At 43.5% G+C, this 13599-nt stretch overlaps 1 protein-coding gene across 1 annotated transcript in view; it reads left to right on the forward strand.

The window, feature by feature from the left end:
• Window positions 1-16: 16 nt before the first annotated feature.
• The window catches only part of CPEB1 (cytoplasmic polyadenylation element binding protein 1), a 126487-nt gene continuing 112904 nt past the window's right edge, over window positions 17-13599 (forward strand). Inside the window, exon 1 of the mRNA XM_012000683.1 lies at window positions 17-486. The gene's annotated coding sequence lies outside the window, so the exon portion shown is untranslated. The remainder of the gene's footprint in view (window positions 487-13599) is intronic.

Below are 13599 nucleotides of genomic sequence, written 5' to 3' on the forward strand. Positions count from 1 at the left end.
GCCCTGTGGGGGCGGCCGGTGGGGCCTCCGAGCCGCACTGCGGCCTCTGGGCGGTCTCGAGCGTTACGTCCAGACGGGAGCTGACTGGACATAAAGGAGCACCGGCGCCCGGAACGTTTCTTTCTCACACTGCCGTCGCACTGGAGACCCGAAGCTGGGGACGCTGGAAACTCACCCCCTCCGCGGGTCTCTTTCGCACCCGGCGCGCGGTGGGGGGGCCCGGGCGGGACGGGGCGGGGCTACTGACTACGTAGACTCGGTGATCCCTGGATAGCCCCACGACGGCGGCGGTCTGGGCCCCTTTAAGGTGTAGGGATCAAGCCCCTCGTGCGGCTTCCCAATCCCGGGCAGGTCACGTGGCTTCACACCTTCGCTTGGCGCCCGAGAGGGAGTCCTGAGGGCGGGGCTGACCAGGTAGTGTGGCGCGAGGGCGGAAGACTGGCGGGGCTTCGAGCCCGGGAGACCCGCGGGGCTAGCGGCTTTGAGGTGGGTCCTGGGGCATGGGCGGGAGAGGGGTAGGGTTGCAGGCTGCGGAGGTGGCACAGGCGGGGAGCGACCAGAGCCCTCTCTGGGCTGTGCTGTCCGGACCCTCAGCCTGGCGAGCGGGTGCATGTGGCCTCGCGTTCTGGTCATTCTCCTCAGTACAGGACGAGGTCAGGTGCCCAGACTCAGGGGCGGCCTCAGGTTTGGCGGAGCAGCGGCTGGGGCCCTGGACGGGTCGCTTCCCGGATGACGAGCTGGTTGGGCAGACCAGTGCCCGCCTGGAGTCACCCGGGAGTGGGGGGGACTCACCCACAAAGGGGCCCTCACCTTGGGGTGTCCCACCCGGCATCATTCCCCGGAGCTTTTTCATCTCTCGTGGGTTCTTCATAGCTTGAGACGACCGAGGCTTTGCTGCCTCATTTCTAGGGGACCCAGCGAGGCCAGAAGGCCCTGTGAGCGGCGCCGTGCTGACCCCGTGACCGAGAAAAGCCAGGCGGACCCCTGGGCTCTTGGGTGCCTTCGTGGGCGGGTGCTTATTTTTCGGGGGGCATTTTGCTTCCTGCAGCCCTGGTCCCTTGCACCGTGCTGTTAGCTGGGGTTCCTTCCATGGGGAAGAGAGTCGGGAGCCGAATTCGCTCTTAGAAGCCGGGGTGCCTCCAGCCAGGCCCTCCTGGGAGGAGGCCGCGTCCCTCCTCCCCCGCCCCGCGCCTGCAGCCCCGGCCCTGACTGATGCCGCATTTCTCTGGCAACCGCTTCCCTTGGTCTCCCTGGCTACCGCCCTGCCTCCCCGCGCTCTCTCCTGGCACCTGAGTCAACTACTGGGCTGTGTCGTTCGTGGGGAAGAGGGGCAAGTGGGTGGGGTTCCTATTCTGGAAGGCACAGGTGGACTGCCCGCCTCTTGCCTGCCCCTCAGGTGACGGTGCGGTCCCTTGCCAGCCGTAAGTGTCTGGTAAGGACAGTTTGCACCCTGAAGCTCATGTTCCTTTTGACTCTAGGGACACATGCTGGGTTAAAAAATAAAAATATATTCGAACAGGACCCAACCTTGGAAACCTCAAGTCGGTGATTGTTTTCCTGGTTGTTTTTTTGCATAGTTAGAAAAGCCTGTGGAACTCAGTGGGGCTATTGGCTGTCAGAAAACCCTGAGGACGGTGTTTTGGGGACTTATCACTGGTCTTTTATTTGGCCTCATTGAGCACATGGAGCTTGTGGCCGAACTGTATTCCCAGAGCACGTTGTTGTAGAGTTTGGTTATTTATTTATTTATTTGTTTATTTTTGAGACGGAGTCTTGCCCTGTCACCCAGGCTAGAATGCAGTGGTGTGATCTCGGCTCACTGCAACCTCCGCCTCCCGGTTCAAGCGATTCTCCTGCGTCAGTCTCCTGTGTGGCTGGGATTACGCGCCACCATGCCCGGCTAATTTTTGTATTTTTAGTAGAGACAGGGTTTCACCATGTTGGTCAGGCTGGTCTCGAATTGCTGACCTCGTGATCTGCCCGCCTCGGCCTCTGAAAGTGCTGGGATTACAGGTGTGAGCCACATCGCCTGACCCAGTGTCGCTTTTTAAATTTTTTGTCAGGGCGATTTAAACTTTGGGTGGCCTGGCAGTGCCTGCTCGGTTTATAGAAGTAGAATTTGGAAGTTGACTACTCCGTATGTAAGTCAACCTTTGTAATAAAAAAGTATGGCTGGGCGCCATGACTCAGGCCTGTAATCCCAGCAGTTTGGGAGGCTGAGGCGTGCAGATCACCTGAGGTCAGGAGTTCAAGACCAGCCTGGCCAACAAAGTGAAATCCCGTCTCTCCTAAAAATACAAAAATTAGCCGGGCGTGGTGGTGGGCACCTGTAATCCAAGCTACTCGGGAGGCTGAGGCAGGAGAATCGCTTAAACCCAGAAGTGGAAGTTGCAGTGAACCGAGATCGTCCACTGCACTCCAGCCTGGGCAACGATCGAGACTCTGTCTCAAAAAAAACAAAACAAAACTTGGCTTCCCTCCTCTGAAGGGTTTGTCTTGTAAACAACTCCGTGGTCTAAGCTCCCATGTGTGGGAGGGAGGTTGTACCAGCCTGTGCAGCACATCGGAGGTTGGAGAGCTGATGCTTGTAAATAATCATGGAAACGTTTGCAGTTTGGGTTAAGCTATAGGCGTTTGATACAGGAATGGTTCTCTGGGCTTATTCTTCCACTGTAGTGCACAAACCAGTGCCCATGAAGCAAAAAGTGGAGGAGGAAGATAAAGTAGTAAGACTCCAGGCTCAGTACCAAACTTAACTAGTGAGCTAATGATAACAGCTGCCTTAATAAGCATTTTCACTGACCATAACCATTAATTTTATTCTTAGTCTTTAAAATGGGTTGCAAACTCAAACCCTACCGGGGCCAGAGGTAACATAAATGAGCAAAGGAGGAGGAAGGAAAAGTAATGGCTTCTGAACTGCAGAGTATATGCCTCCCTGAATGGAGCAGCCGCTAGCTGATTGTTGCCCAGCAAAACTGTGGGCCCAGAGTTGGTGGATCTTTGACTTGCTTCTAAACTGGCTATCTCTATTTTGATGAATCTCCTGACTTTTAAATGTAGCATTAAAAAAATTTTAAATGCTATGGACCAAATGTAACAGGTCTTTAATGTTGGATTCAACCTGAAGGCTAGTTTGGAGTCTGTCTTAAAACATCCCTTTTGGATTTCCCCGCTATTTTGCAGAAAAGGAAACAGGGTTAGAAATCAAGTCACAAGGCTGTTAAGTGATGGAATTTAGTGTGAACCTAGGTCTTTCTGGTGCCATAGTCCAGCGTATTATGTGTGTTCTGTTATGTCAGAGGATCAAGGGGTTATCGGTGGCATACATTGTAGAAAATGGTCTGGGAGCTGGTCACATTTATAGGCAAAGTGAACCTTAACTGCATTGACAGGAGTCCCAGTTGCTGTAGAAGTCAGTGTGGGTCTTCTGAGTGTTAGTACAGCAGTGCTGATGTCAGAAGGAATGTGCTGTGTCTATCATTCCACAATGTATGTCAGAGCAGTTAGCTGATCCTGAGAGCCAGAGGTCTGGAGATGGCAGGCTCCTCCCACTGTGGGAGTGACCCTCCCAACCCTCTGCACAAAAGACTCCTTTTTTCAGGACAGTTAAAATTTCAGTAACTTTTTCTGTCTGAGGCAAGGCAAATTTGAAATTACATAATTGTTTTAAGACCCGTGAAAGTAAAATAGAGCTTACTAAATCTCACTTTGTCTGTCTTAGCTAAGATTCCCATAATGCTGTCTCTCAAATTTCCAGGAAGAATTAATAAAGGTTAAAAAAATTTTTTAAAAGCAGTATGTGGTAAAATCTTCTGAGATAAGCTCCCAGGGCATAAAATAGCCCTGCCCCAGAAATGAGGGACTGGGGTTTCAATTCTGGATAAAACTTAGAATCCCAGCATTGTACACAACCAAACTTATAGATGTAAAGGGGTATGTATATTTTTTTCCTATATTGCATTTCCAAGAAATTTTTTTGTTTTTTTTTTGAGATGGAGACTCACTCTGTCGCTCAGGCTGGAGTGCAGTGGCGCGATCTCGGCTCACTGCAACCTCCGCCTCTGGGGTTCAAGCAATTTTTCTGCCTCAGCCTCCCAAGTAACTGGGACTACAGGCACGCACCACCATGCCCGGCTAATTTTTGTATTTTTGGTAGAGGTGGGGTTTCAACATATTGGCCAGGCTGGTCTCGAACTCCTGACCTTGTGATCTGCCTGCCTCGGCCTCCCAAAATGCTGGGATTACAGGTGTGAGCCACTGTGCCTGGCTGCATTCTCAAGGATTTAAAGGAGTAAAAAGCATATTCAGAGCTTGTGCCAAAGAATTTTTTTCTGTGAGAATGCAAGCTAGATAGCTTTTTTTCTGTCAGACACAAGCTAGATAGCTTTCTTACCTGTGTCCTGGAAAGTTTTTGGAAAGATGAAAACTTTAAAATGTTACTTGCTTCTAGCTGCTTCTTAGCAACCTTTACCAGCAAAGCACTCAGCTATGAGTTCAGTGTTTGTGGATTTGGGGGTGTGGAGTGTACTGGGGAGGGGAAGAGTGAGGTGACTAAAGCAGCTTTCTGCTGGTATTATTTTTGCATTTATAATGTTAGGTGTTGTCTGTGCAAACTTTCTTATTCATTGGTTTCAGGTCCCTTAGCTAAATGATTATTTTCTAAAGTTATGTTTATTTTAAAGGAAAATTAGATTATTTGTACTTCTGTCTTACAGTTTGAGACAAATGGACACCAAACCTAAATATTAATGTTTAGACTGTTGTCTTTAGTAGCTAGTGGTGGAGGCAGTAAAAGAATCATGGAATCAAATAACAAATTATTTTTTTCTGCTATGGAGAAGTTGTGCTAATCTCATCCTGTTCTGCAAATCTGCTTTTCCTAGACAGTATATAAACTGTACTGGCTCTGGGGAGAATTTGCCAGAAAGCCCCTGAGGCTAAAGGGTTGGAAGGAGTTTGTACCTAGAGGTTATGGTAGAGGAGGTTATGTAAAGAATTTTGCTTCTCGTTTGAATTAAGACCAAGAAGCACTGATTGCACCCTTTACCGTTTCTTAAGCCTTTTAAGATTTTATTATTAAGATTGTTTTTGAAGGCCGGGCGCGGTGGCTCAAGCCTGTAATCCCAGCACTTTGGGAGGCCGAGACGGGTGGATCACAAGGTCAGGAGATCGAGACCATCCTGGCTAATACGGTGAAACCCTGTCTCTACTAAAAAAATACAAAAAACTAGCCGGATGAAGTGGCAGGCGCCTGTAGTCCCAGCTACTCGGGAGGCTGAGGCAGGAGAAGGGTGTAAACCCGGGAGGCGGAGCTTGCAGTGAGCTGGGATCAGGCCACTGCACTCCAGCCTGGGTGACAGAGCGAGACTCCGTCTCAAAAAAAAAAAAAAAAAAAAAAGATTGTTTTTGAGACAAGGTCTTACTCTATCACCCAGGCCGGCGGGCAGTGGTGCAATCACAGTTTACTGCAGCCTCAAAGCTCCCTGGCTCAAGGGATCCTTCAGTCTCAGCCTCCCAAGTAGCTGGGTCTACAGTCATTCAACATGCTTAGCTAAGTTTAAAAATTTTTTTCTTCGAGATGGGGTTTCACTGTGTTGTCCAGGCTCATCCTGGGCTCAAGCCATCCTCCTGCCTCAGCCTCCCAGAGTGTTGGGATTACAGGTATGAGCCACCATGCAGGCTCTTAAAGTCTTTTGGTCACTATGAACTTTGCTTCCTTTGCACCCAACATTGCAGTTTTGGAAATGCCCTTAGCTTTTTCCTGCATTGTTGCAACCTGTTTTTTAGTTAAACCTGCTTATGAGAGTATCTCATCTTCTGTGAGCACAGGTTCTGTAGACCGAAGGTTTTTATGTTGAAGATAGGACCCACCCCAACAGTGCATTTCTCAGTCATAGTAAACTAGCTGAAAAAGAATGAAGTAAAATGTGCATGATGTATGTAATATTTCCTATTTTCATAGGAAAATTGTCTGACTTGCTGTTAAAAGTTAGTATCCAAATTTCAGAGTGCTAAATTCACATTGTAGATGTAATTTCCAATGAATTTTGTTAGGTGTCATTTTAAAGCCCAATGTTAGGGATTCTTTTGCCACCCTAATATATAATGTGGTTTTGATTAACTTGGACCTGGGAGGATTCCTGACTGAATGGTGTTGAGCTTTACTTTCAGTAGTTCAGGAGAACACTTAGGCGTGGATAACCTTTGAATTTTATTTTATTTTTTTTTTTGTATTCCTGAATGGTGGAACAGTCCTTTTAAATTGTGAGTTAACACTCTTTGTTTTGATTTAAGGCATTCCTGATGAGTTCCCTTGAGGTAACAGGAGAATCCCCAGAGGGCAGGTCTAAAGGTTGGTTTGTATGCTAAAAATGGGTCATAGTTGCAAGTAGCTATTGATTCTGGGAGTAACTTCACTAATAGTGTTACTGGTTTCTTTATTCTTGGCCAGCATAATATGCTGCTTTATGTACCATCCTGACAGATTTAGCCCCACTGCGTACAATCCCCTTTGATAAAAGTGTGGGGGTAGCTCTCCTCTGTTGGAAGAGAACAGTTACTTTGAAGGGCAGGTTGGTTTTTTTGTGTCTTTTTACAGAACATTTAATCTCTTACTACTTAACACCTGTGCTCTCTGCATTCTGGCTTTGTGCTCCTGGGTTCTGGCCCTTCCATCATCTGTCTGTCTCCCGTGTGTCTGCCCTTTCTCCTGAGGCTTTTTTTTTTTTTTTTTTTTTTTTAAGCTGTAATCTTGGAATTGTTTTGAAGCTCAAAACGTGTTAGAGACCTGTCTCCTACGTATAACTTAAAGTTGACACCAAAGCCAGATTATAATCTCTGACATCCTCTTTTCATGGACTAGGAGAATTAAGTTTAGAATGAAAAGTGATTACCCTAAATTTATACTGTGAGCAGGAAATAAAGACAGAACTAGAACCCGGGTTTTCTCATTTCTACAGTAGTACTTTTTCTAAAATTCATACACTCTCACCTCTGCTGTGTTGCTCTCTTATTGTACTTAAAATGTCCATTTGGTTTGTAAGACTCTAGCTTCCTTTTTCTTTTTTTCTTATCTGATCAATCTTGTCTTGTCTTGGTACTTGCAGGTTTCCTTTTCTCCCCAAATGCCACATTCTTCACAGTTCAACCCTGTTGGATCATTCCTGTCTCCTTATATATACAGGAGGCCCATGTGTTCTGTAGAAGCAAGCACCAGTTAGTTGTCTGTTGTGTGCCCAAGTTTTAGATTGAGTTCTTTAGCTTTGGTTGTTCTAAAGACTTATACTTGTGATTGGACTACGGAATGCATGTGTCTGAGGTATGTTAAACCCAACAGATATAAAAACAGAACCAATTTCTTCCTTTTCCTCATCAGAAATAACATCAGAACTAGGCAGGTAAAAGATTTGAAGGTTATTGCCAAAACAGGCGTAGTGTGTGGGGGGTGGGAAGGACATTCTAAGCGAAAGGAATAACGTGTAAGGACAAGGAGATATGAAACAGGGCTATTTTTAGGCAACTAGAAGTACAATATTGATAGAATTTTAAGCACAAGGGATACTAGCCTATGACCTAGTGATCCACTTGTGTTCCTATATGCAAGAGAAGTGAGTACATATGAGTATAAAAAGGCATGCACAAGAATATTCACAGCAGTTTTATTCATAATATTTAAAATCTGAAGAAAAGGCAAGCTGGTTATGGTGCCTGTAGCACCAGCTACTGGGGAGGCTGAGGCAGGAGAGTGCCTTGAGCCTAGGAGTTCAAGACGGGTCTGGACCACATATCCAGACCCTGTCCCTAAAAGTAGGACAAAACAATAAACGCCTGTTATGTTGGGTCCCCCCCAGACAGTGCCCAAATTAGATGATTGACTAGGAAGATTCACAGGACTTAGCGTATAGTGGTACTCATAGCTAAGCTTACAGCTAAAGGACACAGAGAAAAACCATCAAAGGGAAAAGGCACATTGGGTGAAGTCTGGTACAAGCTTCCAATATTCCTTTCCCGGGACAGTTAAACAGGACATAGTTTAATTCCTTACAACTGACAACATATGTAAAATGTCGCCAGCCAGAATAGCTTGTTAGAATCTGGGCACCCAGAGGGAGAGAGACAGAGAGAGAGTGTGTGCGTGTATGTGTCTGAGGAATGGTTAAATAGGTAGCCTCTGCCTGAAATGTACCAAAATTTCAGACTCCGGGAGGAAAGCCCATGTTCAGCATAAACCATATTGTTTGTTCATTTTGGGTATAGTAAGTCACTCAGTTCTGGGAATGGTGGGAACTCAAAATTTAAGTTCCCAGATGGTAGCTAAAAGACACCAGTCAGACCTGTTACTTTAAATCTTTTCTGTACAACCTTGAGCAGGAATATGGATAAATACATATATCCACATCTATTAATATGTAGTACTGCACAGTAATAAAAACCACTGTTCTATACTTCAATGTGTAGACATATCAGATACTAAGTTAAGTGGGGGAAAAAAGACCCAAAAGAATACCTACATGATTGCATTTATAAGAGGTTCAAAAATAGGCAAAACTAATTGGTAACAACAGAAGCCTGAATAGTAAACTCTTTGGGGATAGTGTGGGAAAGGGCACAGGGGAACCTTATAGAGTGTTGGAAATGTTCTTTATCTTGCTATGTGTGGTGGTTGCTCCGGTATATACAGATAAGTGAATCTTGATCAAGATACATATTCATAACTAGTGCCCTTTTATTGAGAGAGAACACACAACAGAATAAAGTAGGAATAGACTAGGAGGGTTCTAACTTGGCCACTAAGCTGAAGTCAGACCATGAAGGGTTTTATATGCTATTGATAAGGAACTTGGCCTTTACTCTGTGGCAGCAGTTCTCCAAGCTAGGTCTGTGCCTGCCTAGTGCTCACCAAAACCCTTTAAGAGGCCACAAAGTCAGAAGTATTTTTATAATTCTAAGACATGGTTGATTTATCCTCCCCCACCCCACTGTGTTGACATTTGTACCGATAGTGCAAAAGCAATGGGGGTGAGTAAAACAGCTGGCACGTAGCAGGAATCAGGGCAATGTCATTAAACTGTGGTAGCAGCCATTGTATTTTTCATGCTACACATTCCCAGAAAAGCCGGTGTCACTTACAAATGTCCTTGAGGAAGCAGTAAAATTAATTTCATTAAATCTCAGCCCTTGAATATATGCCTTTAATATTCTGTGTGACAAATGAGAAGTCAGTATAAAGTACTTTTACTTCATATCCAAGTATGGTGATTATCTGGAGGAAAAGTGTTTATGTGACTGAGTTTCAAGAATAAGCCTCTTTTTTTCCTTGAAACACCTTTTTATCTTTACCAGAAGAACAACTAACAAACTATGGTTATTGAACTTTGGGTATTTGGCAGACATTTTCTTGAAAATGAACAAAGTAATCCAGTCACTTCATAAGAAATAACTCACTATATTTGTTGCCACTGATGCAATTTGAGCACTGAAAGAAAAAAAAAAAGAATTTTGGAAGACCTTTATCTGCCACCACATGAGCTTGACACTTGCCCCAATACTTAAAGACCCCTGATGAGATTGGTGGTACTATTTACTATTAACTAGTATGTCAACATCTGTTATATTTGCATAATTCAGGCAGTATTTGTCAAATGACTAACATATGATAGAAAATCAGATAGGCGTAAAAGATCCATCCAAAATGCAAGATTGACCCATGTGTTTTAATGTAACAGCATATGAAGAGTACATATGGTTTCAGATTCCATATTGTAACTAATCTTTAAGAAGTTACCATTTGTTGAGAATTTTGGTGTAGTATTAATAGCCACAGTTGTCTGAAAATGGTATTAAAATACTCCTTTTTCCAGCTACGTATCTGTGTGAGGCTGGATTTTCTTCATATACTTCAACCAGAATAACACATGACAACAAATTAAATACAGAAACAGACCAGAAAATCCCACTATCTTATATTAAACCAGATAGTAAAGAGATTTGCAAAAATGTCAATGCCACTCCATAAATTATTTTTTGTCTTGGAAAATCATTGTGTTAATATGTAATAGGTTTTTTTAATGATTAATAAATCTACCCCTTTTGTATTTCTAGTGGGTGCATATTGATATGACCTACTTACACAAAAAGCTTTTGAGTAATTAAAATTGAAAGTACTTAAAATTACCTCAGTAATTTTTAAGAGTATAAAGGAGTCCTGAGACCAACATGGTTGTGGACCAATGCCCTCTGGAGTAGGTGATTAGATTTGTACTTTCCAAAGATCCTGTAAGAATATCCAGGTAGGAATGAAGACCTCTTAAAAGGCTCAGGAAATGTCCATAGGATTTGATAAGGCACAGTGAACTTGGTTTGAAAAAAAAGTGTTTCAGAATAGCATGTGTGGAAAGGGAGAGAAGCATCTGATGCTTGCCTTCAAGGATTAAAGAGATGAGTAAAGGCGGTAGAGATGGGGTACTCTATACAGAAGGCTGATGGGGATGCTAGGGAAAGACAGGCTGGCTACTAAAGAGCAGGGTTAAGAAAAGTTGTAAACATGGGAGAGAGCTGATCATGTTTACAAAGGTGTGAGAGTTGTGGCAGGGATAGCTGACCAAGAAGCCCTGAGGGTATGAGAAAAAATTTACTCCAAATTTGCTCTTTAAATAGGAAGAAGGATACCCTGTCAGTAAGTGCAGAAAAAGGATAGTAGTGGAAGCTGTGTCAGATTGGTGAGGGCAAGAGTAGGGTCACGTAGACCAACTGTCCAGAGCCTTTAGTTTCTTTTATTCCTCAGGAGAATTTATGAGACTCTGTCATTCTCACATTACAAAGAAAAAGACCTGCTTAGAGAAATTGAGAATATTGGTCAAAGTTCCCCCAATTAATGGAGCACTGGGGCTTAAATCAGAATCCCAGACTCCAAGTTCCCTCTTTCTTCTGCATCAAGGCAGCCTGAGAAGCTTTATACGGAGAGGTAATGGAGACCAGGTCCGAGAACAACTCTGAGACAACTCTGGAGCCTTTGTGTTTTTATTGATGGGGAATGGTCTGTGGTCCAAACCTAAAACCCCAAATCCCAAAATGACTTTAGTGGCTGAGAATTTTGACAGGGAGAAGAGGTAGAACTGATGAATATTTCTATTGATGTATCTAAAAGCTTAAGAAAGGAGTCACTACCATTTATGAAGGTTATGAGTGAGGTGGTAAAAATACCTATGACAGGAGTGTGATACGGGTCTGCCTTTCATGTGTTATCTGTATTGAGTGCCTGCAAATGCAGCAGATACTATGCTGGGGCACTGCTGAGATACAGGTTGTGAAGGACCTTTATAGTTAATCAAATTGGTGAGCTAACAGTCCATACAGTTAGCAGTGTGACAGGTAAGTGATGAGAGTTACGATTATAGTGACCATGTGCTTTCAATATTCTTGAGCTGTTTTGGTATGAAATGTTCTCTAGTGTTCTCATAAACGTGTCCTGGAAATTGTAGTATTTCCTCTTCCAGACTGAGTTAAGAGAGCAAAAAGAATATTGGACAATAGATGTACCCTGTGAAAACTGAAGAATAACCAGAAATGGAAAGGGAGAGCCAGGAGAAAGTGATTCCTGACTTGAGTGGAGAATAGCTGAAGGGTCAGATCCTACAAAAATGCAGGGTAAGATAGACTGGAAGTATCAGTTGGGTTTGGCAGCTATGAAGTCATTAATTTGGGAGCAGTTGTTTAGTGTCTTTTTGGGGAAGGGGAGAGATTAGTGATGGCAAGACATTGTAGATTGAGAGGACGAACAGGAGGTTAAATAAAGATCACATTTTCGAGAAGCTTGATAGTGTAGCAGAAGAAAGACGGCAGTGAATTGGGAGGATATTTTAAATCAAGGAAGGTATGGTGGTTTTTTAAGGTGAAAGAGTCTTGAACATACTGACAAACTGAAGGAGCCAGTGGAGAAGAGAGGAAAGTCAGGTGATGCAGGGAGAGGAAATCTTGTATCTATTGATGGATTCATCTTTCTGATAGAGGAAGGAGGTTAGGACCTGTAGCTTTATCTCGTTTATTCCTGGTGAGCCTTCCTGTCCAGCCCTGTTGGACTACTTTGTTTTCTTGAATTTACTGTGTTCTATATCCTCTCTGTGCTTGTTCTCTGTGTGTTAATGCTCTTTCTTATGCCTGCTTATTGAAATTCTGCATTTTCATTATTCTCTGGCCAAAACGCCTGAATTGTGAAACCATTTTAGACACCCTGATTTATTCCTCTCTTCTGTAGCATTTTGTGCTTGATCTCTACTTACCTAACTAGATTTGGTTCTTTTTCCTACCTAAATAATTATCCTGAGGGCAAGGAGTTTTTTTTTATATATATATATATCTGTAACCTCAACATCTAACCTAGTGGGTTGTCAGTATTTATGAAATAATATTAGGTTGAACTATATGAAATTGCCATTTTATTGGTTGAAAAAGGTAAAATACTGTCAGTTTCATATGACCAATCTGATAAATTTTTATTCTTGACATTGTTGCACAGAAGACTTGAGGTAGGACCAAGGAGAAGGTTAAAACACAGAGAAACATCTCTCAACAAACTATAGAGTCATTAAAGTAGAGCCAAAAACTTGGCTTTGAGTGAGCTGGTGACTAAAGCAAATAGAGAAATTTGGCTAGAAGACTTATATTCTTCCATAAGGAAAATGTATTCTTCATGGGAATCTTTAGCATGTCCTAATCTGTGGTCTGAATGACATTTTTCTAAACGAGTGTTCATATAAGGGCTCTTCAAAATTGTAATAAAGAATATGCCCAAAATCCTGAGTATCCACTCTATAGAAATTTTTTTAGCTTTATTATTAGTATAAAACTAAAGGCAGGCCGGGCATGTGGCTCATGCCTGTAATCCCAGCACTTTGGGAGGCTGAGGCGGGCGGACCACCAGGTCAGGAGTTTGAGACCAGCCTGGCCAACATGGTGAAACCCCATCTCTACTAAAAATATAAAAAATTAGCCAGGTGTGGTGGCACGTGCCTGTAGTCCCAGCTATTCGTTAGGAGTAGGCACGAGAATTGCTTGAACCCAGGAGGCGGAGGTTGCGGTGAGCCGAAACTGTACCGCTGCACTCCTGGGCGACAGAGTGAGACTCTGTTTCAAAAATAAAAATAGGAAAAAAAGAAAGGCAAATTGCCAGAGTACATCTCAGCAGAACCAGTTATTTGGGGCATCTAAGTATATTGCTTTCTGCTACGCTGGCTTAATTTAAAAACAAAGTCTAAATGTTCAAGACCAATGCATTTAAAAAACATCTGATTAAATGGAGAAAAAAAATGTTTCAGAAAAAATTTTCATGTAAACACATTTTTTGTCAAGAGGATTACTACACTCCGATCCATTTGACCCCAGTTTTAGAACTCTCTCTGGAGGACTGAGTAAACCTTGGGCCCTTCAAACAGTCTTCTATAAATTTCTCAACTAGCTGTTAATCCATTGTACATGATTAATAGTAATAGTCTTGAAGGATCTTCAGCATTGGTATTATGTTGTCAATTAAAGGCAAGCTGAATAAAAATCAACCCAGAGATGGTAGTTGGCATTCATTTACGACAGATGAGTATCCCC

The sequence above is a fragment of the Mandrillus leucophaeus genome, unplaced genomic scaffold (assembly GCF_000951045.1).
Source record: "Mandrillus leucophaeus isolate KB7577 unplaced genomic scaffold, Mleu.le_1.0 Scaffold639, whole genome shotgun sequence".
NCBI classification, from domain to species: Eukaryota; Metazoa; Chordata; class Mammalia; order Primates; family Cercopithecidae; genus Mandrillus; species Mandrillus leucophaeus.